This window comes from Mustela lutreola, chromosome 3 (genome assembly GCF_030435805.1).
Source record: "Mustela lutreola isolate mMusLut2 chromosome 3, mMusLut2.pri, whole genome shotgun sequence".
Taxonomy (NCBI): Eukaryota; Metazoa; Chordata; class Mammalia; order Carnivora; family Mustelidae; genus Mustela; species Mustela lutreola.
Window position 1 is genome coordinate 62,947,723 of NC_081292.1, and position 23,164 is coordinate 62,970,886.

A 23,164-nucleotide genomic window follows, 5' to 3' on the forward strand; every position below is an offset into this window, starting at 1 on the left:
CTCAGTTTCTTCAGTCTGCTTTGTATCTTTGTCATTCCAGTGAAAATGTCTTAGGAAGGTCATCAGCACGTTCAGCTTGCCAGAGCAAGTAGAAACGTGGAATTCTGAGTAGCATGGAGAACTCTCTTCTTGGAACTGTCTCCTCTTGGACTCTGTAGGACCTGTCTTTGCTGGTCTTCTTTCTGCCTCTGTCTTCTCCCTAAGTAATGTTAATCATTTCTTTGGATGTAAATGCGATATTTATGGTAGTGACTCCACAATTTTTTTTTTTTTTTTACCCCTGCGCCCCCAGTGACTCCAAATTAGTATCTTTAGTTCTCTTCCAGATGTGAGCCTTGTTCATTCAGCTACATGTATGACATTAATTTTTCCTGTAAGTCTGTCTCTGGACAAGAATACTATTCTTTGAAGAGTTACTGTTTTATGATAGTTGCTTTATTTTCTTTGGTTCGGACCATTGTGAGAGACAAAAATGAAAGGAATTGATCATATGAGATTTATGAATTTGATGGGTAGGCTGTTTTTCACTATATCATATACATCAATTATATATGTGCACCTGCCTGTAGCTTAGGAATTTTTTATTATTATTTATTTATTTAAATTTTGCTTAGGGATTTTTAAACTGATGATATATCCTTTCCTATATATTTGTTTCGAACTTTTTTTTACATTTAGTGTAGAAGTTATTCAATTATAAATCTAAGTCTCTACTTGTTTTAACTTACAATTAACTGAACTGAAAGCATTTTATTAAACTGAATTAAAGTAACAAAAGAATATCTTAAGATGGGGCTTCAGTAATTTAGGCACGAGTTCTCAAAAACAGAAGATTTCTCTAAGCAAAACCTCAAGTTTAAGAACCTTAAGTTAGATGTATAATAGGCAGAATGAGTAGTTGGAAAGAATAATTACAAGGTCAATTAATGTTAATACAAAAGTTATGAACTAAATGTCATTTTAAGGCAGTCTTTAGATGACACTGTTGAGCCTCTTAAAAGACTTTGGAAAATGAGAATTATTTGTTAAAGAGTTTAATTAGTTAAGAGTCATTGTCTGCAGAGTAGGTAGAGACTTTTAAACAAAGAAAACATAAGCTGTCTGAAGTATATATAGAAGTTAATCAGTTACCTTATAAATTATTCTTGAGTAGTCTAGGTGTTATTTTTAGCATCAGCTTAATAATTGGGAAAGAATTATACCTTATATAGTCCACATTCTTTATACATTATTTATATTATTAAGACTTTTGCAACACATCAAATTTGGGATCTTAATATTATAATATTTTGTAATTAATAAGAACATTTACATATTTAATATTATATTGCTTAATATTTAATATAATATTTTATTAAAATTTGTGGAAGCCATACTTTAGGTTACCTTTTCATATTATATAAAATGTATGTAATAGAGATAAAATAAAAATACATTGTCTTGTTTAATAATCTGAAATAGTTCTCATAATTAAGTCTTGAAAGTATGACTTTCCTCTTGATGTATTACAGTTTGAAACATGCCCAATTAAAGATATGTTCTCTGGGGTCCCTGCGTGGCTCAGTTGGTTAAGCATCTGCCTTCAGCTCAGGTGATGATCTCAGGGTTCTGAGATCAAGTCCCCTGACAGGGTTTCCTGCTCAGCAGGCAGTCTGCTTCTCCTTCTGCCTCCCCCTCCCCTTGCTTGTGCTTGCTCTCTCATGCTCTCTCTCTCTCTCTCTGATGAATAAATAAATAATTTTTTTTAAAAAGGCATGTCTGTTAAGTTATTTGAGAGTTTTTATGTTTTTAAGCCAAAAGAAAACAAATTATCGTACTACCACTGCATTAGTCCCGTGACCTTGGACAGAGTGCTTCACTTGTCAGTTACATTTCCATATCTACAAAATGGAGGTGAGAGTAGCAATACCTGCCTCTTAGAGATGTCAGGAGGATGAAAGTGGGTAACTTATATAAAGCCCTCTGCCAGAAGCATTTAAGAAATAGCAGTGATTGACGATGATGATGGCGGTGGTGCTGGTACACAGAACAGCAGTCTGTGGCCCATCTCTCATTTTGGTCGCACGACATGCTCTTTTAGCTGGTATCGCAGATGTCACTTCATTTTCTTCCTAGCTTGCTTTGCTTCCTCTGGCTCTGTTCCTAACTCTTCATGTAAATAGATAGATCGAGAGAGAGAGAGAGAATGGAGGCTATCTTCTCCTAACCCTCTGCTACCTTTTGAAAAATCATCAATCTGTAGGTTTAATGTTGTCAGCAATCTTTTTCCATGCGATGTGTGCTCAGTCCTGGTTTTTTTGCCTCAAAGTCATGATGTGCTATTTGTGTAGCCAAGTTGATGCTCTCCTTGTCAGATGTTTGCACCATTTGCTACTAAAATTGCCTTTTTCGGGGTGCCTGAGTGGCTCAGTGGGTTAAGCCTCTGCCTTGGGCTCAGGTCATGATCTCAGGGTCCTGGGATCGAGCCCCACATTGGGTTCCCTGCTCAGCAGGGAGCTTGCTTCCCTCTTCCCCTCTGCCTGCCTCTCTGTCTACTTGTGAGCCCTCTCTCTTTGTCAAACAAAATCTTAAAAAAAAAAAACCCATAGAACTGCCTTTGTCCCTTACATCCCTTTAGTGACACAGTAATCATAACTATCACCTAGGAAGAAAGGGCAGGTACATAGTGGTTTTTTTTTTTTAATATTTTATTTATTTATTTGACAGACAGAGATCACCGGTAGGCAGAGAGGCAGGCAGAGAGAGAGGAGGAAGCAGGCTCCCCGCCAAGCAGAGAGCCCGATGCAGGGCTCGATCCCAGGACCCTGGGATCATGACCTGAGCCGAAGGCAGAGGCTTTAACCCACTGAGCATTGAAAAAATTGAGGTATAAATTGCATAGCATGAAATGCACCCATTTTAAGGGTATTATAGGATGAGTTTTAGTGAACGTACGCAGGTATGTGTGCCTTGTGTTTCCTACACATCTTTCTTTAGAATCACCCACAATCTAGTTTTAGAACCAGTCTGTCAGCCCGAAAGTTCCCTTGTATCCATTTTCAGGCACTCCCCACTTCTGTTCCTTAACTCAGGATGGCACTAACCTGTTTTTCCCTCTGTAGTGTTACTTTTTCTAGAAATTTCAAATTAATGGAATTACATAACATGTTATCTTTGGCTTCTTTGATTTGGCACGTGTTTTTAAGGTTCATGTTGCTGCATTCACCAGTCATTCACTCCTTGTTGTCGAGTGGTATTCCAATGCATGGTGTCCTGCATTCTAGAAAATCCATCCTCCAAAGATAAACAGTTGGGTTGTTTGCACTTTCCAGCTGTTCTAAACATAACTGCTAGGATCATCCTTGCACAACTGCTTGTATGGTCATCTGTCCCCAAGAGAAGTGAAAACACACATTGGTATGAAATTGTTGGGTTATAGGAGGAGAAACTTCCAAACCATTTTTCATTTTATCAGGTTTTTTCTTTTGTGGTCTTCATTTTTATTTTATGCAATTAAAATATACATGCATTTATGTGGTATAATAGCTAAAAATTTTTTCCTAATCTAAAATGATTTTCTCTAAGATGGTCTCCTACAGGTTTTGTAGTTTAGTTCTTACTTTTAGGTCTATGTTCCTATCCATTTTGAGTTAATTTTTGTACATGGTACAAGGTAAAGGTCAAGGTTCTTTTTCCCTCTCTATGTGTATAACAGTTTTGGGCATCATTTGTTGAAAAGACTGACTTTTTCTCATTAAATTACTTGGGACCTTGTTGAATATAAATTGATATAAATGTGTGGGACTGTTCCTGGACTGTGTTCTCTTCTGTTGTTTGGCCTTATGCTAATACCCCACTGTTTTGATTGAACTTTATAGTAATATTTGAAATTAGGTAGTTTTTTTTTTTCCCAACTGTTGATGTCATTTTAAGGTAGCCCTGGTTCAGAAATTTCCCAGCAGTCTCTCTGGAGGGTTATCAGCAGATAAGGCCATTAGGACGTTCCAAGGAAAAGTGGTTACTGAGGGTAGGACAGGCCTGAAGCTTCTACTTTTTCATCATTTCGTTGGGTTACTTGACAGAGCTAGCATAATTTAGCAGGATCATATACTTGGTAGGATAAATGTAATGCCTACTCTATACCAGGTGCTTTATGTAATCATCTCATTTAATACTGCTGCAAACAGGACATTATTATCCTCATTTTATATTTGAGTTCACAGTAATACTTCCTACGTCACATACCTAAGCTGCTGCTAATGATAGAATAATATTAACAGCAGCAGTATTTATATGATAAAGCCAGGTTTCGAAACTGGTCTGTCTGATGATGCTTAACCATACGAGATTCTTTCCACCGTTTCATGCTGTCTTCTTTTTCTTTTCTCTTCTTCTTCTTCTTTTGTTTAATATTTAATTACTTATTTTAGAGAGAGAATTTGGGGGCGGGGGGACCAGAAGGAGAGAGTCTCAAGCTGATGCCATGCTGACGGTTGAGCAATCTCACCACCCTCAGATCTTGACCTCAATTGAAAACCGAGAATCGGAGGCTTAATGGACCGAGCCACCCAGGCACCCCTCCATGCTGCCTTTTAACGGTGACCCTTTGCTTTGTGGAGAGGCAGTTTGTCTTTTTAAGCTCTACCGTGGAAATAGCAATGGTAGTAAGAAAGAAGAAGGTGACATGTATCCCTCCACCCTTTCTTGTAAGGTTCCTGCCTCCCTTGTGTCTGCCAGGATCAGGAAAGACTTCTTCCCCTCTCCCTTCCTTGAAATGCATTTCTGAAGGAACTTGGTGAAAAGCTGCCGAGAGTAGAGCGATGTGGCTTTCTGGCAGAATTGTTACTGCCCGCACTACTGGCTTAAATGACTGAGATTTTCCCTTAGTAACTTCTAAGACATTTTGTGATTCTGTGTTTTTAAATATTTTATTAATACTTCTTATTCAGAATGTTACACTAAGATATTCTGTACTGTGGAAATGATCCACACCTTTATGTGTCCTATATCTTTTATCAGCATGGGTATGTTGGCACCTTCTCATACTCTCTTAGCACATGAGTGAAAACTTACTGAAAATTGTAGATCAAGCAGTAATAGTTTAATAACATCACTCCTACTAAAAGTCACAACTTTTGGCTGTTGATTGTTGCATAGTGTGATGTCCTTGAGCGAATTAGTTGTTGGTATAGAAGTAGTTGTTGCTTAAGTAGGCCAGCATAATGAATACATTTAGCCTAGCAGAGCCAGAAAGAATTGATGACTCCTATTACATAACAGTTTATTGCTCACTGCTCACTGACTGCCACTTGAGGAGAATCCATTCGTTTTACTTACTGTGATAACTTCTTATTTGCATACAGATTTTCTTTTTGTTTTTCATGAATCATCTCTAACACCCTAGCTGCATTTCATTACATTGGATGATCTCCAGATCTCCAGCCCGATCAGGTCCTGGTAAAACTCAAAATGGACTTTTTTCTCTTTTCTTCCCCTTTAGACCTCTTTAGATTTAAAGTAGTAAACATTAATACACAGAAAACAACATAAGCATGTACTTGTTTGTATTCCTTACTGTGCATCTTGGAAACAAAATTCTTTAGTGCAGTGGAAATGGTTCTTGTGTGGATCAGAAAAAATGCTGCAGGTTCCTTTGGAGTTACAAAGTCTTTGTTCTCAAAGATACATGCAGAAGAGCAGGTGCCTTCATGATTAAATGCTTATTTCTTCCTTACCTACATTTGCTCTTGTAAAATGTTAAGATTGTCATATATGTACATATAATTCATATATGTGACTTATATGGCATATTTATATGTCACATATATTTATGGCATTTTTGCATCATTTTACTCGTTTTTTCTTTAAAAAAAAATTTTTTTTTTTTTAAATTTGTCAGAGAGAGAGAGGGAGAGAGAGCGAGCACAAGCAGACAGAATGGCAGACAGAGGCAGAGGGAGAAGCAGGCTCCCTGCCGAGCAAGGAGCCCAATGTGGGACTCAATCCCAGGGCGCTGGGATCATGACCTGAGCCAAAGGCAGCCGCTTAACTGACTGAGCCACCCAGGCTTCCCTCAAGTTTTTTCTTGAGATAAATTATTCCGTCACTTTTGAACTTCTTTATATAATTATGACTTAGATTTTTATTTCGACAGTTTCGAGCCTTTTGATTCCTTACAGTAAACTATGAATCAACAAATTCAGATTGCAAATGTGAGTTTTATTTATTTGTTTACTTAGCCAACATTTACCATGCACTGTGTTATTATGCACTGGATGCTGGGCTGGTCCAGAGGGGGCGGTCTCAACATAGGGATCTCTGGTCTCTGCTTCTCAGCTTCCAGTGCTCCTGATGAGACCTAAGCAGATACAAGTAAATGTAGTAAGAATTATGGTGGGAACTCAAAATGTAGACTAGACACCTCATAATTCACAATGAAATGAGGCTTTACATATTTTACTTTTTTTTTTTTTTAACAAAATAGAAGTAATGCAGCAAGTCTACTTCTTGATTTATCATGCAATTTAATGGCGAGATGTTATTAATGAGTTACTTTTATATTGGTTGTAAAAATCACATCCACCTTAATGAGTCCGAGAGGATTCTGGGTCTTTTTATTCACGTTTGCTTGTTTGTTTGCATTGCAGATTTCTCTTGGATTTGGCTACAGATTTATAGATCTTCTGCACTGTGTACAGGCACAGGTGAGTCAAAGTTCAGTCATTCTGTTGGAATATTTTGATTTTTAAGTAAACTCAAATATTTAAAAAGTATAGTTCAGCAAAATAAATTGTAAACAAAGCAAATATAAATAAGAAACAAAATGTACATTTCTCAGCATTTCTGTTGTGTTATAAAAATTCTGTGGGAATATGTTTAGAAATGAATTTGAAGGTCAGGTGATCTTACCATTTATCAGTGTTTACTGTGTATATTTGGGAAGAGTTTACACATACCCATTGGATGAGGTGATAGAGAATGTCCCATGCATTTGTATATAAATTTCTTTTTGTATATAAATAAAAGAATAGCTACTGTTGATTGTGGCAGCAAATGGAGCTAAATGTTTTAAATTTAATGAGCAGGCTTTTCTTGTCCAACTAGTCTGAAATAGCTTGTCAGTCACTTCTTAATACACAATCCTGATAGATTTTTATCATGATATTTATTATCATGATATATTCTTATTTTTTTATAGTCTTCCCTACGAAAATATAAGCTACATGAAAATTGAGACCATTTTTGTCTTGGTGAAAAAAATGGTATCCCTGACTTGTAGAATAGCACCTGGTATATGGGAAAGACTGAATGAATGTTTGCTTATTTATTGGGTAGTAAATACTAAGAATTTATTTATATTCAGAGTCATTGAACTCTGCTTCTATAAATAAAAGCTAGAAATAGTTTTTATACTGTTTTTAAATATGAAATTAATTTGTATCAGATAAAGTATATGGGTCTTAAATGTTCTGAAAAATTACCGGTGTTGCATATTTTCTGTCCTAAAGTATGCTTAATCAGGATAGAATTCAGAGGATAATGCCTCCAATTCTCTATTTATTTTGTCACTACCCTAGAAGGTTCTTTCAAGTTACGGACAAACCTGAAGCAGGTCTGAGAACTTCTTACTTACTTCCTTACTGGATTATGCTACCATATCGGATAGGTTTTGTGGTATCTTGGTAGGGTGAGGGAATTGAAAATCTCTAAAAACCAGATAATTTAAAAATTTCCTACTACCTGTCATTGGAGACAAAGTTTAACTTCCTTACTTAGTTTTCGGTTTCTAGATTGGGGAGATTTTGGGGAGATTTTTTTGGTCATTTTTCCACCGTCTATATTGATGTTTGAATTCATTATCCTAGAGCTATAGGAGGGATGCTTGGCTGACTCAGTTGGTAAAGCATACTGCTCTTACTCTCTTGACCTTGGTGGTGAGTTCCAGCCCCACACTGATCATTGAGCTTGCTTACATACATACATATATATATACATACAGACCACCTATTTCCTTGTGTCCTTGACAGTTTTCTTTAGGTGTTCCAAGTTACTGGTTGCTATTATTGGTTTCTTGGTTTGTTTTGTATGTTTTGTTTTTTGATCTTTCTTCAGGCTTTGGTCTCTTCTGCCACCATGATTTTCATATATAGAAAGAATTAAGTCTGATCTTTAGGGTTTTTTCTTTTATTTGTTATTCACATTTAATTTTATAACTGCAACTTGCAGAGATTCCCTTGATAATAGTAATAACAGCAGCTATTACTTATTGGTCTCTTACTGTGTGCCAGGGATTATGTAAGTGCTTTTGAGTTATCTTTAGAATAAACAGATAAGGAAATTGAAGCTTAGAGAGGTTAAGTGACTTTTCCAAGGTCATATCAAGTAAGTGGCAATTTGCCACTCCAAAGACCTTGATTTTAACCACCAAGCTCTATTTTATGTCTAAATGGTCCTGAATACAAGCATATTTGTGGCAGTAAGTATAATATAGAAAAATCATATTGATACGTGAGGACTTCAAAATTAATTTAAAAGTCAAACATTATTTTGCTTCTATTTCATTAGCAGGTCCTAACTTTTAACCTTTATTTCAAACTGTGAAACATGACAACTCATTAACAATTTAATGACTACCTAAACAGTTCTACTAAGTTGGAACTAAAGTTCCATCCTGGCACTTTCATTTCATGCTCACTTTTGGGGACGGGGAAGAAGCACATGGGGGAAAGCTATTTGGTTTCGTTTTTCCATTATAAATGTGGTATGCGATGAATCAGCATTCTTTATCCCTTGAAATATTAGAAATTATAGTTTACAGATGGCATTTATAGTTTGTAGATGAATCATTTTTCTTAGAACAGGTTGTATGAAATGTAGTGACTATAGAATTACTTAGAATCCTTATCTTGAAAGGTAAAATAATTTATATCTGGTAAAATATTTTTAATTATTTAAGAAATGAAGTGGCATGGTTTTGAGAGCAGAGTTGGTTCAAACAGAACTTCAAATAGAACTTTATTTAGTTTAGTTTCGGGGCTGAGAAGGACATTATATAAAAATATTTTGAGTCTTACATGTATAATATTGTGGACAAAATGTTCTTGAAGACGGTGTTGTTGAATACATCATAAAAATTTTGATTTGAGAACAAGATTGATTATATTTCCTCACACTTTTCAACAGGTTTGTGTCTATGAGTACAAATATAAATTTCAGATTTGAGTGTATGGAAAGGGAATCCTGTAGTTTGAATTAAAAAGTCAAAATTTATTTAACAGACCAAACTGTGCTTTTTAATCTATATCTACATCAGTATTTCCATTCCACTTTCACATTTTAAGCATTTTTAAAGTTAGCCAGTAAAATATTCTTAGAATTGATAGTCAAAACAGGAGCAAACATTAGATAAATCTGTTTGACAATATAGCCTTGAAATGTAATTTTCTCTTCACTATGGAAAATGAACTCAGTGTGGAATCATATGTACTTTGTATTTATTTTTAAGTCTGTTTTCTGTATGCCAGAAGATTTGGGATGGGAGAACATGGTAGGGGAGGAGTGGGCGAAGAATTGTTTACACCCACTAGTTAGAGCCAAACTCTTCAATACTAATAGATGGAGAGGGAAGTTGTCCAAAGTACAATAAAGTGTGATACACTTCTTGTAATACTAATATACTTTATTGCGTACTAAATACTAAAAATCTTATTAAGCATTTCAAGACACAAAAGAAATTATGTCCATGTTACCTATGACATAGTTGAAAATACATTTCAAGTGAGTATTTGTTGGGTTTTGAATTCCCTCTTCATTCATAGATGTGAGATGAATGATTGACTGCCTGATTTAACTAAGAGATGTCTAAAAGTCCCCTGAACACAGGGTGGCTTGATTTGAATAGGAGATCTGAGCCATTGAAAATCAGTATTAATATATAGAAACATTGAAAGCATTTAAATATATATATATGTTGCTTTAGGCCAAATCTGCAGACATTTAATAGTATTGCTACTTGGTGGTGTTTCTTTGAAATGTCAGCATGGTAGGCACTGTGATCTGGAAAGTAACAAATATTTTGACAGCTGCCAAAATGCCCTCAGTCATTTAACTGTGGGAGCTGGAATCCTAACCCTAGCCTCCCTGGGTAGACTCTTCTGGTTTCGGGGAGCAGAGCGGACTGCTGAACTCAGGCCTACTGGTAGGTGGAAATTGCCTTGCAGTGGGTATTATTGACACAGAGCCATCAGTTGGAAACTGTTTGGATGACAGGCCAGTTTTGAAAGCATTTTTACTATTCCACTTTTCTCCTTTTTTATATACACACTAGTGTAAACAGACTGGCCTACTTTTCCCCACAAAGCTAAATTCATTCAGCACTCTTACCTTTCCTTTCTTGCTCCCCTCTTTCCTTTTACGTTTGGGCCATGACTCTTTTCCTTTTGATTCTCCTTCCTTTTGGAAATATTTATTAATTATTTATATTGTGCTATACTATGCTAAGTCCCGTGGAAACTAGCACTTTCAATACCTCAGATTATTCAACTGGAAAAGGAATATTGCTACAGGCTTAACTCCATATTTCCTTGCTCAGTGTTTTCACATTGAATTTTGGCTTTCTGATTTTTTTTTAAAGAAAAAACCTGAGCATTGATTTGTGAATGTCTTTTCTTACTAAAAGTCTTAATCTGCCCACGGTAGTAGAGGTTGTAGCACCAGCAATGACAACAAAAAGCTGTCTGTCGTAAGTAAATGTTTCATTTGTATGGAGTTCACAAGGCTTTCAAAGTGGACTCTGGGAAAGGTACACACCTCCGAGGTAAGTGTGCTGTGCTTCAGGTTGAGATAATCACAGAGTCTAGGGAATCTGTTTAGAACCATATCCTTGCTATTTCCATAGGTACAGACAAGCGGAGTGTTGTTGTTAAGTGTAGAGTGTTGTTGAAAAACATACCAGAAATACAGGGGAGCCTCATTTTTCTGATTGACTTAAATTTTGGAATAGCAAAATTTAGAATTGCAGACAGCAATTTAAAAACATGGTTTTGGGGACTCCTGGGTGACTCAGTCGGTTAAGCATCTGCCTTCGGCTCAGGTGGTGATCCCAGGGGCCTGGGATCAAGTCCCACTTCCGGCTCCCTCAGTGGGGACTCTGCTTCTCCTCCTGCCTGCCACTCCCTCTGCTTGTGTTCTGACAAAAAAATAAATAAAATCTTTAAAAAATAATAAAAACATGTTTTTAAATAAAATTCATAAGGCTGTTTCTTAGATTATAAGAAAGTTGAGTTTCAGTTTAGAGCCATTTTACTGTGAGATCACTTAATTTTCTTTTCTTTTTTATAAAGATAGATTGATTGATTGATTGATTGATTGATTTGAGAGCGAGGGAGAGAACAGGGAGCCTGAGGCAGGACTTCCTACTGCTGCGACTCTGGGATCCTGACCTGAGTCCCTGAGCTGGAGGCAGATGCTTAACTGACTGAGCCACTCAGGCGCCGGAGAATACTTTTTTTAATTGGAAGTTCCTAAGTGTGACTCCTTTGCCGTAACTGGAGTCTTTGGGAAATCATTAAAATTAAAAGCATCACCAGTCTATATGTGTATAAATCCTTTGAGTTAACATGTCTTGGGGGAGGTAGCACCAGAGTGGGAATTGTTTGAGAAGGTTAGAGTGGACTCTGATTTCTCAGCTGTGGTTTTCTGTACTGCACTATGGGTGGATGTGTGTGGAAATGGGGAGAAATGGTTTATAGATGGTTAACAGAGTGTGTTTTCCTGCTTTGTTCTTGTCATGATGGCCTTTAGATTTCAGTTCAAACCTGTATACTCTTACTTAGCTTTAAGGACAAGGTCCATAGTAAGCAAAATTTCACATAAGTGAGACCACAGTAACTTCAGGAATACATGGTGTTTGATTTTGGGATAGTAGGATTTTTAGCTAAGCCGTTCACTCTCACTTTGGAAGGAAAGTGACACATGTTATTTAGAAGATAACACATGTTATTTTCTGGATAGGTGTTGAATTTGAGTCAGTTGACCTTGCCAGAATCTCCTTAAAGATAAAATAGCAAATATGTCAGGCCGCTTCCACTAAACACGTCATAGTTTACTTTCGAAGCCCAGATCATTTATGTTATTCTCCATTGTTTACCATATCTAGATGTAAAGGATAAATTAAACATTTATTTATGAAATTATCCATATCCATATAATTAAATAGGTTTTTTTTTCTTTTCTTTTCTTTTTTTCTGTGATTCTTTGGCCTTAGGATATAGATGTTTCCATTGAGACTTCCATGGCTAGCTTAAGACTCAGATAAACTGGAGGAATCCAGAGAAGTTAACAGCAAATTTTACAAATTGTGATTTTTAACCTGCTTCCATGCATTAGGTTGTCTAAGCATTATTTGCTACCTCATGAATGATTCACGGGTGTCTACAGTCAACGGAAATATATTTTTTGTCCTAGTTACACCCTGCCTTCCCATCCAAAAAGAACAAAAGGAGAATAAGATGTATTTAGCACTTAATAATGGCTTAAGGGTAATTTAACCATATACTGTAAATGTATGTGGTTTACTTTTGAAGAATTTCTTAAATATATGTCTGCATGCAAGGTTGATTTTTGTGGTATCCTAGCCTATAGGATTGTTTGACTTCACTGCTTTTTTTTTTTCTTTCTGAAGTATTTAAAGATACTGAATTGGTTTTGAATTGATTAATTTGAGGACTTTCTTTTAACAGTTTTGACTTTTTGGTGCTAGTTACATATATTTTATAATCAAAGTCATACACTTGACATTTTGTGGCCTTGACCTAAAGGTCTGGAAATTTGCCACCTCTTAGTGTCAGCGAGTTGGAGCACAGTTTTGCTACACTTGAGAAGTGAAAAGGACAGAAAAGGCAGAAGTGTCATAGGCCAGGGTGAATTTCAGTGGAAAGATGAACGGGGAAGTTTAGACCTACCAGTGCCTTATATGAATACCAAGACTTCTAAGTCTTGATTTTAAACTATAAAATAATATTTTCAAAAGGAACAACTGTGTCATAATTATTGAATTGGTGACTTCAATTAGTGTAACAAGAGTAGGGGTGAAAGGGAGACTGGTGATCTCTCAATTTCTTTCAGTTCTTTGTCACTCAAAGAGTGATTTGATCTAGGGACACTTGGGTGACTCAGTTGGTTAAGTGTCTGCCTTCGGCTCAGATTATGATCCCAGTGTCCTGGGACCGAGTCCCATATCAAGCTCTCTGCTCAGTGGGGGACTTCCTTCTTCATCTACCTTCTTCTCCCTTTTCTTGTGTTCTCTCTTTCTGGCAAATACCAAAAAAAAAAAAGTGATTTGATCTAGATTTCTAATTCTTTCTTTTATTAAATGGCAGTTTTATTAGAGTCCAGAAAATAAACTTTTATTTCATAGATTATAAGACAAAGTGTGAAAATAGAAGATAGTTTTGAACTGACATGTTTTGAACTATATTGTGGTTACTCATGCTATTGTATTTGAATAGACTAGAAATTTAAAATTCCTTTGACTTAAACATCTTTTAGACAAATCAGGCTTGTTTCATGAGCATTATTTATATACTAAATAGACTTTGTTTTACTAACCTTGTGGAATCTAGAGTTTATCTTTTTTTTGCAACTAGATGCTTTGGAACACGTAAGATTTTTCCCTAATGTAGATATTAGGTGTTTAATGTTGCTGCTGCTTCGAAATACACAAAATTTTCCATAAAATCGTTATTGTCTTACATGTAAGTTATTAGTTCTTTGAACTTGTCCACTGATTTATTTATATGATATGTCATGGTCAGTTCACACTTTCTCTTTAAAGTATCTTTTGAAAATATAAAAGAGCCTTTTGTAAAATACTTCTGTTATCTTGTGAATGTATTTTTATTTTAACATACCCAAAATGCCAGTGCATTATTGCATAATGTGCACTCACCCCATTTATCTATTTCCCATCTTATTTTTTTCCCCTCCTTATTTTTAAGAGGAAAGCTGTCCGCTGTGCTGGCCACAGGCCCCACAAACATGCTGCCATGGTGGCTATCCTCAAGTCCCTGAGCCCCTGTCCTGCAAGTCTATACGTGCCACACTAGGAGCTATACACTTACCTCTTGAGCCTTTGTGATTATTTTAGGGATAGCAAATAAGAGGCATTTAGTTATTACTTGTTTATTCCAGTACATTTGGTATCTTTGGCTTATTGTGATACTTCTGCTTCAGTGTTTCATTTAATTAAGTCATTATTTTTACTGAGGTCTCTGTTGATGAAGGGTTCTATTTCTTACTAAATTACAAGGGCTGGTTATGAAAATAATATATCTGATCATTGTTTACATAGCACGTTGAGGTTTCATGAGGTAGTTAAAGTTTTCACAGTGATTTGAAGCAGAGATAAATATAGGTTACCTTGAGGGATAGAGAGAAAAGGAAAAACAAACATTTATTATTCCTTTTGGCAAGACATGGTTCTTGGCCTTGGCATGCGTTGTATCAACTTAAACCCGGGATAAATTCCTTGTGTCAGAATGTGAAGCATGTCCTGAGTGTCTCTAAATTCTCTGATTTGAAGTTGAAACGAAACCACTTTTTATTTTTAAAGTATTCAAATTTTATTTCTTACGCCATAATGTATATAGTGAAACAGAACCAGGTCTTTCAACTCATCTGCTTTTAATTGAATCTTGTAACAGTTGCAAAGACGTTTTGTGCCGCCTTCTAAACAAGTTAATTAGGAAAAATTATTCTGATCTCAAAAATGGGAAGTTTTGATTAACTGATCCCATCAAGTACTGCAACATGAGCTTTGTCAGAGGAAAACGCTCAAAAGTTGTAAATTAAAGATGTGAAGAAAATTGAGTTAGAAGTATCCTGCTTTATTTTTTCTCATTAGGTAGAACAACATGTCAGTTGATATTTTTTCATTGTCTTATTCACAGAACATTCTTCACATTACAGTTGTCTGTATACATGTAATTTCTGTATCAGTTGTAATATGTATATATAAATTTGTCTTATTTAAAATAATAGCACTATAGGGGTGCCTGGCTGGCTCAGTTGGTGAAGTACATGATTCTTGGTCTCAGGGGTATGAGTTTGAATCCCATATTGGATGTGGAGATCACTGAACAATAAAATCTTTAAAATAAATAAATTAATTGAATAAATATCATTATATTACCAAATAGTAATAACTATGATGTAACCCCAGCTGGGACATGAGCATAAATTAAGAGGTATATGTTTAAGTCATCTGTTTAATTAAATGTAGTTTGCTTATATTTGAGTACATTTCTTAGTTATGGAACAATCATCAGTGTGGTTTCAATGTAGAGACACAGATCTGGAAACAAGTATTATCAACACAGATCCTGTTTCAACCATAGTATGGGTGGAATGGAAAGTCCTTGGAAGTGAAAGATGATTTATTATTGCTAGGATGCGTATTGGGCTTATCATGTGCCAGGTGGTGCTCTGAGTTCTTCTCATAATAATCCACATAATCCTCAAAAGCAATTTATTAAGTAGCTGCTGTTACATTATCATTTTAGGTAGGGGGGACCGAAGGCTCTGAGAGGTCCAGTTGACTTGCCCAGTGATGCTCACCTGCTTTTATTAGCTCATTAGAAGCAAAATTGGGATTCAAACCTAAGGTGTCATTGGTGATGTTTTTGTTTTGTTTTATTTTGTTACCAAAAATTGAGTGTATTTGGGAATAGCAGAGGAATTGCAGTTTGGGAAACACTTGTTGTAACAAGCTACTTGTAGTCCTTTGAGGGTTTTAGGTGGGGTGTACTTATATGCAAATGGGGGAGAGTCCAGCCAGAATGCAAAGAGGGGAAAGTCCCTCCAGACCCCAAGAAGTAAGTTTGTTGGCTTGAAAATTGGGAGTCATTCTTGGGATGATGTTCATTGGTTAGGAGATAAGTCTCAGTCTTCTCTAAATCAGACATTTAGTGGAAATCGGACCCTTGATTCTTAAGTTCCATTCTTCTGAGGGCATATGCACAGGGCTTTCCATTTCATATCCTCAAGTTCCATTTTATTTTATTTATTTATTTTTTAAAAGATTTTATTTATTTATTTATTTGACAGAGAGAGATCACAAGTAGGCAGAGAGGCAGGCAGAGAGAGAAGGAAGCAGGCTCCCCGCTGAGCAGAGAGCCCGATGCGGGACTCGATCCCGGGACCCTGAGCTCATGACCCGAGCCGAAGGCAGCGGCTTAACCCACTGAGCCACCCAGGCGCCCTCAACTTCCATATTAAAGCTTTTCTTTATGGGATGCCTACATGGCTCAGTTGGTTAAGCATCTGCCTTCAGCTCAGGCCTCCTTGCTCACTGGGGAGTCTGCTTCTCCCACTCCCTGATTGTGCACACTCTCTCACTGGTAAATAAATAAATTAAATTAAAGATTTGTATTTATTAGAGGGAGCATAAGCACGAGCTCAGGGTGGGGTTGCGGGGGGAAAGAGAGAATTCCGAGCAGTTGCTGCTCTGAGTGTAAGGCCCAGATATGGGGCCCGATCTCACAACCTTGAGATCATGACCTGAGCTGAAAGCAAGAGTTGGACATTTAACCAACTGAGCCACCTGGGTGGCCCCTCAAGTTTCATTTTAGTCGGAAATTTTTCTCTTTTGATCATGCTCTTTCACAGAAAGCATTGCTGATCAACCACGTTGTTGAGGCATTGTTTTCATTCTCTCTCTTTCTCTCTCTTCGATTAAAGACATAATTAGATGGAGTACATTTCCCTTGTGGCTCAGGAGGACCATCCTCAGGTGTCTTGGGCCACAGAGGAGAGAAATGGCAAGTGATTGTATCGGACTCTTTAAGCAACAAAAGAATAAGAAATGGAGACTCTTAGTCATGCTTCTCTAGGATGGTTAGCTTAGTGTCTGGTCAGTTGAGCTTTAGGATAAACATAAACACAGTACTTTTAATACAATGAATATTGATAGTGCTTTGCCTATGAAAGTTTGTTCTCTTAAAAAGTAAAGAACCGGGACGCCTGGGTGGCTCAGTTGGTTAAGCGGCTGCCTTCGGCTCAGGTCATGATCCCAGCGTCCTGGGATCGAGTCCCACATCAGGCTCCTTGCTCCGCAGGGAGCCTGCTTCTCCCTCTGACTCTTCCTTCCACTCTGTCTGCCTGTGCTCGCTCTCATTCACTCTCTCTCTGACAAATAAATAAATAAAATCTTTAAAAAAAAAAAAAAAAAAGTAAAGAACGGGCACCTGAGTGGCTCAGTGGGTTAAAGCCTCTGCCTTCAGCTCAGGTCATGATCCCAAGGTCCTGGGATCAAGCCCCAGGTCGGGCTCTCTGCTCAGCGGGGAGCCTGCTTCCCTCCCCGCCAACCTGCCTCTCTGCCTACTTGTGATCTCTCTCTGTCAAATAAATAAATAAAATCTTAAAAAAAAAAAGTAAAGAACAACAAAGAAAAAGATAAGGAATTTCAAAAATAAAGTTTCAAACCAACCAAATATGGGTAAAGGTGTCACCAAGGCTTAGCATTGTGTTTACTGTCCCCCTCCCTTCCAGTAAGGTCTGTAGGTCCATATTCTTGTGGCAACTAGTGACACTGAAAGTCCATAAAGTTGCTAAATTGTGTATCAGAAATGATTATTTGACATTAATTAATAGAGGAAAATGCAGGTCACAGAAATGATACTAAGCTGTTCCTTGGCTTCAAATGAAGTTACATAGATAATTCAAGCAGTACGATTTGTGTTTAGACACAAATCGATAATCGATTTAATATGGGTACTTTTGTTTGAAGGATGCAAAAAGGGGCCAGCCCAGTTTTTTTGTTGTTGTTGTTCTTTTCTTTAAAACTTTAGAACTTTTCCTCAATTAAAAAAAATATTTAAAAGGGGCACCTAAGTGGCTCAGTGGACTAGGAGGCTGCCTTCAGCTCAGGTCATGATCTCAGAGCGAGTCCCACACTGGGCTCCTTCCTCGGCGGGGAGCCTGCTTCTCCTTCTCTCTATGCTTTCCACTCCCCCTGTTTGTGCACTCTCTCTCTCTGACAAATAAGTAAAATCTTCAAAAAAGTATATATTAAAAAGGAATTTCCTGGGTTTCCCATAATAAGCTTATTTAGGACTGTTTCACACAAAGCGAAGGAAATTTTCAATTCCAAAGCAAATTTATATTTCTTAGAGTGACTAGAAAACCCTTTCAATTACTTTTTAAAAGTTTAATTTATATTCAGGTATAGTTTCTATTTCATGTTGACTCTTAATTTTCAGGTAATCGTGATATAACCTGACATGATATTTACATTTTACCAAATGTAAAAAGAAATTAGGCCACCTATTTTCTCAGATTTCCTCCAGGTTTTTTTGCATTGGGAAATTATACCTGCTCTGTAGGATTAGTGTATAGTGTTTTTAGTTGCTTATAAGTTTTGTGATACAATCATATTTACCGTGAATACAAAAGGGTTTTAATTACTTAAACCACCTCAAATGTACTTTATTCACAGCTGCCATTTGCCTTTTTCTCTTTTCTCTTAAAGCTGTTTGTAAGTATATACATGATGAAGTTATAATTTAATAAATACTGTCAACTATGCTTTTAATGTTTTGATAGTTCATGCTACCTCTTAAATCAGTGGTTAAATTTAGCTCTAAAAATTTTGCTTTTGAGTCTTTATACTGTAACTCATGGTTTAGTCTCTGAGTCTTTTAAAAACTTTGATATACCCTCTAATAACAGCTTGACCACATACTTTCAAAAGAAAATGTGGAAATAATATTTTTATATCAGAATATAAGCATGTTTTAAGCAAGAAGCTTTTCTTGCCTACCTACATACTGCTAGTACCTAATGTATATTTTATTTCATTGTATTCTTAATATCAGCTTGGGAGAGAGAAATTATCCCCATTTTATAGACGAAAATACGGAGTTTCAGAGAGATGAGTCAAGCTCAGATAGTGAGGTGTAGGTAGAGCTAGAATTTGAACCTGGAACTATATATTTCCCAAATCTAATCTCTCTCTAGAATAATTTAGAGCTTCTTCTAATGGGTACCGATGGAACTTTATGATTAGTTGCAAGCCCTGACTTGTTTTTCATTCCCCAAATTTAGTCTATATTCATTTATGGAAGAGTTAAGCATCAGACTCTTGATTTTTGGCTCAGGTCATACTCTCAGGGTTGTGAGATCAGGCATGCAGCCTGTTCAGGATTCTCTCTCTCTCACCCTTGGCCCCTCCCCATCTCCCTTTTAAGAAAGAAAGAAACGTACACAATGGGGAACGCACACAAAAAAGTACAAGACATCATTAGTCATCAGAAAAACAAATTAAAACCAAAACAAAATATGCTAGACATGCAGTAAAGCATACAGTGTTGATAAGGTCAGGAGGAAACTAGAACCCTCATATGACATCCCTTGTTGGTGGGAAAGCACAGTGGTACGGCCATTTTGGGGAATGGATTGGAAGTTTCTCATCCTATAACCCAACAATTTCACACCAACGTTTCTTTTCACTTCTCTTGGGGACAGATGACCATACAAGCAGTTGTGCAAGGATGATCCTAGCAGTTATGTTTAGAACAGCTGGAAAGTGCAAACAACCCAACTGTTTATCTTTGGAGGATGGATTTTCTAGAATGCAGGACACCATGCATTGGAATACCACTCGACAACAAGGAGTGAATGACTCGTGGATGCAGCAACATGAACCTAAAAAACATGTGCCAAATCAAAGGAGCCAAAGATAACATGTTATGTAATTCCATTAATTTGAAATTTCTAGAAAAAGTAACACTACAGAGGGAAAAACAGGTTAGTGCCGTCCTGAGTTAAGGAACAGAAGTGGGGAGCGCCTGAAAATGGATACAAGGGAACTTTCGGGCTGACAGACTGGTTCTAAAACTAGATTGTGGGTGATTCTAAAGAAGTGTAGGAAACACAAGGCACATATACCTACGTATGTTCACTAAAACTCGTCCTATAATACCCTTAAAATGGGTGCATTTCATGCTATGCAATTTATACCTCAACTCTGCAACTCTCTAATGTCTTCTAGATCATTACAGCTGGAGTAGAAATAAGTAAAACATAGAAGCATGGTTATTTTTGTTGATGGGCCTCCAGTGTCACAAAATGCCCATTTCTTGAACATTCTTGTCAGTAGTGGTTTTGTTGTATTGTCTCCCCATTTCACAGGTAAGAAAACTTGAAATTCTAAAGCTTAGTGTTTTTTCAAAACTAATACCACGGGACGCCTGGGTGGCTCAGTTGGTTAAGCAGCTGCCTTCGGCTCAGGTCATGATCCCAGCGTCCTGGGATCGAGTCCCACATTGGGCTCCTTGCTCCGCAGGGAGCCTGCTTCTCCCTCTGACTCTGCCTTCCACTCTGTCTGCCTGTGCTCGCTTTCGCTCGCGCTCTCTCTCTGACAAATAAATAAATAAAATCTTAAAAAAAAAAAAAAAAAAACTTAAAAAAAAAAAAAAAAACTAATACCGCAACTATTACACATATTGAAAACTCCTGCCATGTTCCAACCATTTAGTCCTGGGCTTTGGCCACGTAATGCTGCATGGTGTTAAAACAAGGCACTGTGAGCAGAAGGCTACATTTCTCTTAGAGGTCTCTGATTCTGTTCAGTGTTGTTACTTTTGCTGTTCCTATCCGACAAAACCCCATGGGACAATGGGTTTCCAATAGAGGCGTTTCTGAGAATGCTCTCTGGCCACTTGCAGTTAATTTACCTTTCCCCCCAATCTCCCAGGGACCACAAACATGATGATTTCTGTGTTACCAGCAGCTTATGGTCCCTGAATGGAGGAAGGATTTAAGTTTCTACAGCTATAGAAATGTCTTTCATATCTGGAATTTCCAATAATCTATTCATTCCTAAATTTTAAGAGTGAGTCCTGATGCTTTTTTTTTTTTTTTTTTTAAGATTTTATTTATTTACTTGACAGAGATCACAGGTAGGCAGAGGGGCAGGCAGGGGGAGAGAGAGGAGGAAGCAGGCTCCCCGCTCAGCAGAGAGCCCACTGTGGGGTTCGATCCCAGGACCCTGGGATCATGACCTGAGCCGAAGGCAGAGGCTTTAACCCACTGAGTCACCCAGGTGCCCCGTGAGTCCTGATGCTTAATTAGCACCTTCTTTAGATGCTTCCATAGCCAGGATGACTGATACACATGCCACTCCTCCCCTCCCCTCCTTCCCTTTGCAGCTATCTGTAAGTGATGTGGTACTCTTTACACCCATCCGACACTGGATTCTCATCCTTGCTATTATATATGGTATGGGAAGCCACCTACAGTGTTATACCATTCCATTCTTCAGGAGTCTGGTAGGCTAGGGTAGATACCAGCCCTCAAACCCAATTCTGATTTTTCTTTGTCATATTGTTCATTCTGCTATATTCTACCAGTCACTGGGGACAAAGATAATGTCTTTATTTCAATACCGTCCCTCTATGCCCAAGAAAAGAAATTTAGCCTAGATAAACATCCAATTTTGTAATATTTCATGAACACTCTATTCAGAAAAAGTGGCTTCACCCTTCTTACTTCACTCATAGGGAAATAGCTGGTGTACTGATTATAAAATTTAGTATTCCTATATCTTGCATGAAATTGGAGAGAATTTTACATAACCAAACCTGATCCTTCAGTTTTACCCAGTTAGATTCCATAGGAAACAGGTGAGTTTTTATTTCACCCGTAGTTGTATAGGTTAAAACAAAAAATACTAAGAATTAAAGTGAGTAACGTGAATTCCCACAGAATCATGGTCTTTTCTTAATAGAGTTAATTCTCGTGCTGGCTTTTATCATTCTGAAAGCTTCAGATGTCCTAGGATTTTGCCTTGGCTTTGCAACCTACTTGCATTGTTCCACTCACCAAAGGAAGTAGTAGGAGTCCAGCTCTGGTACTAGAAGTCATGCTTTCCACTAAGATACCCATAAGAATAGGGCATATTCTTTGGGCTCTAAACCATATAAATGTGCAAAATAACAGATGATGCAAAGGTAGGTACAATCTTATTTTGATGCCCAATTATGGGCTAATACGGATAAGTGATTCCTGATGTGTGGTCCTGGATCCTTGACTGTCCCAAAGAAACCCAGCTCAAACAGAATAAGCAAATTTGGAATTTATTAGTGGGAAGTCCAAGGCTACAACTAGCTCTGGGTACATGTGGATAGGAGGACGTAAATGATCTCATCAGGATCTTTTCTCTTTCTTTCATCTGTACTTTTTTTCTGTGTCAATTAGGAATTCGGTGATAGCAAAGGTCAGCAGCAGCCCCAGCTTACATCATTTTAACAGCCAATATTCCCCTTTGACGAGAGCGGGGTTTTTCCCTAATAACGCCAACAAAAATCTCAGGAACAGCTCATTGGCCCAGGTCACACTACCTGCCCATTTCAGAACCAATCATGACAAGGAACTAAGCATAGCATTTTGGTCAGTCCCTGATCACACTAGGGGTTCTGAGAAAGGATGGATCTGGGTCCTAAAAGGAACCCATATGACCTGACAGTGAAGGGCTGCTTGCCTCGCTTGGAGAGCAGTAGCCAAGATTAAGGTTTGTGTTTTGGGGTTGTTGTTGTTTGTTTGTTTTTTCATACTTTTTTCCAAGTCCAGAATTTATTTATTTTATTTTTTTTTTTAAAGATTTTATTTATTTATTTATTTGACAGACAGAGATCACAAGCAGGCAGAGAGGCAGACAGAGAGAGAGGAGGAAGCAGGCCCCCTGCTGAGCAGAGAGCCTGATGCGGGGCTTGATCCCAGGACCCTGGGATCATGACCCGAGCCGAAGGCAGAGGCTTTAACCCACTGAGCCACCCAGGCGCCCCCCAAGTCCAGAATTTAGAAAAGTCTTATCTACTCACAGGAATTAGGTATGCTAATACATAGTATGTCTTTCATCAAAGTCACAAATATGTGTTGAGAATCCATTCTATGCCATTCCTTGTTTTAGATCCACTAGCTGGAAGAAAAGACAAATTTTGCTCCCTTGAAGCTTATATTAGCATGGAGATGTTGCCATTTAAAAAGGTACAGTGTAAACGGTTCTGGCTAAGGGAAGCACCCACAGGGGGTAGGTGGGGGCATTTCCAGGCAAAGAGGGCAACATGGAAAAAGGGCCAGTGGTGAGAAGGTCATTAACTGAAGTAGTTCCTATACCTGCAGCAAATAG

General features: G+C 37.5%; 1 protein-coding gene across 4 annotated transcripts in view; it reads left to right on the plus strand.

The window, feature by feature from the left end:
- The window catches only part of NCOA2 (nuclear receptor coactivator 2), a 303,782-nt gene that overhangs the window by 102,099 nt on the left and 178,519 nt on the right, over positions 1–23,164 (plus strand). For all 4 annotated transcript variants that reach the window (XM_059166252.1, XM_059166254.1, XM_059166253.1 and 1 more), the window contains exon 2: positions 6,627–6,683. The gene's annotated coding sequence lies outside the window, so the exon portion shown is untranslated. The remainder of the gene's footprint in view (positions 1–6,626; positions 6,684–23,164) is intronic.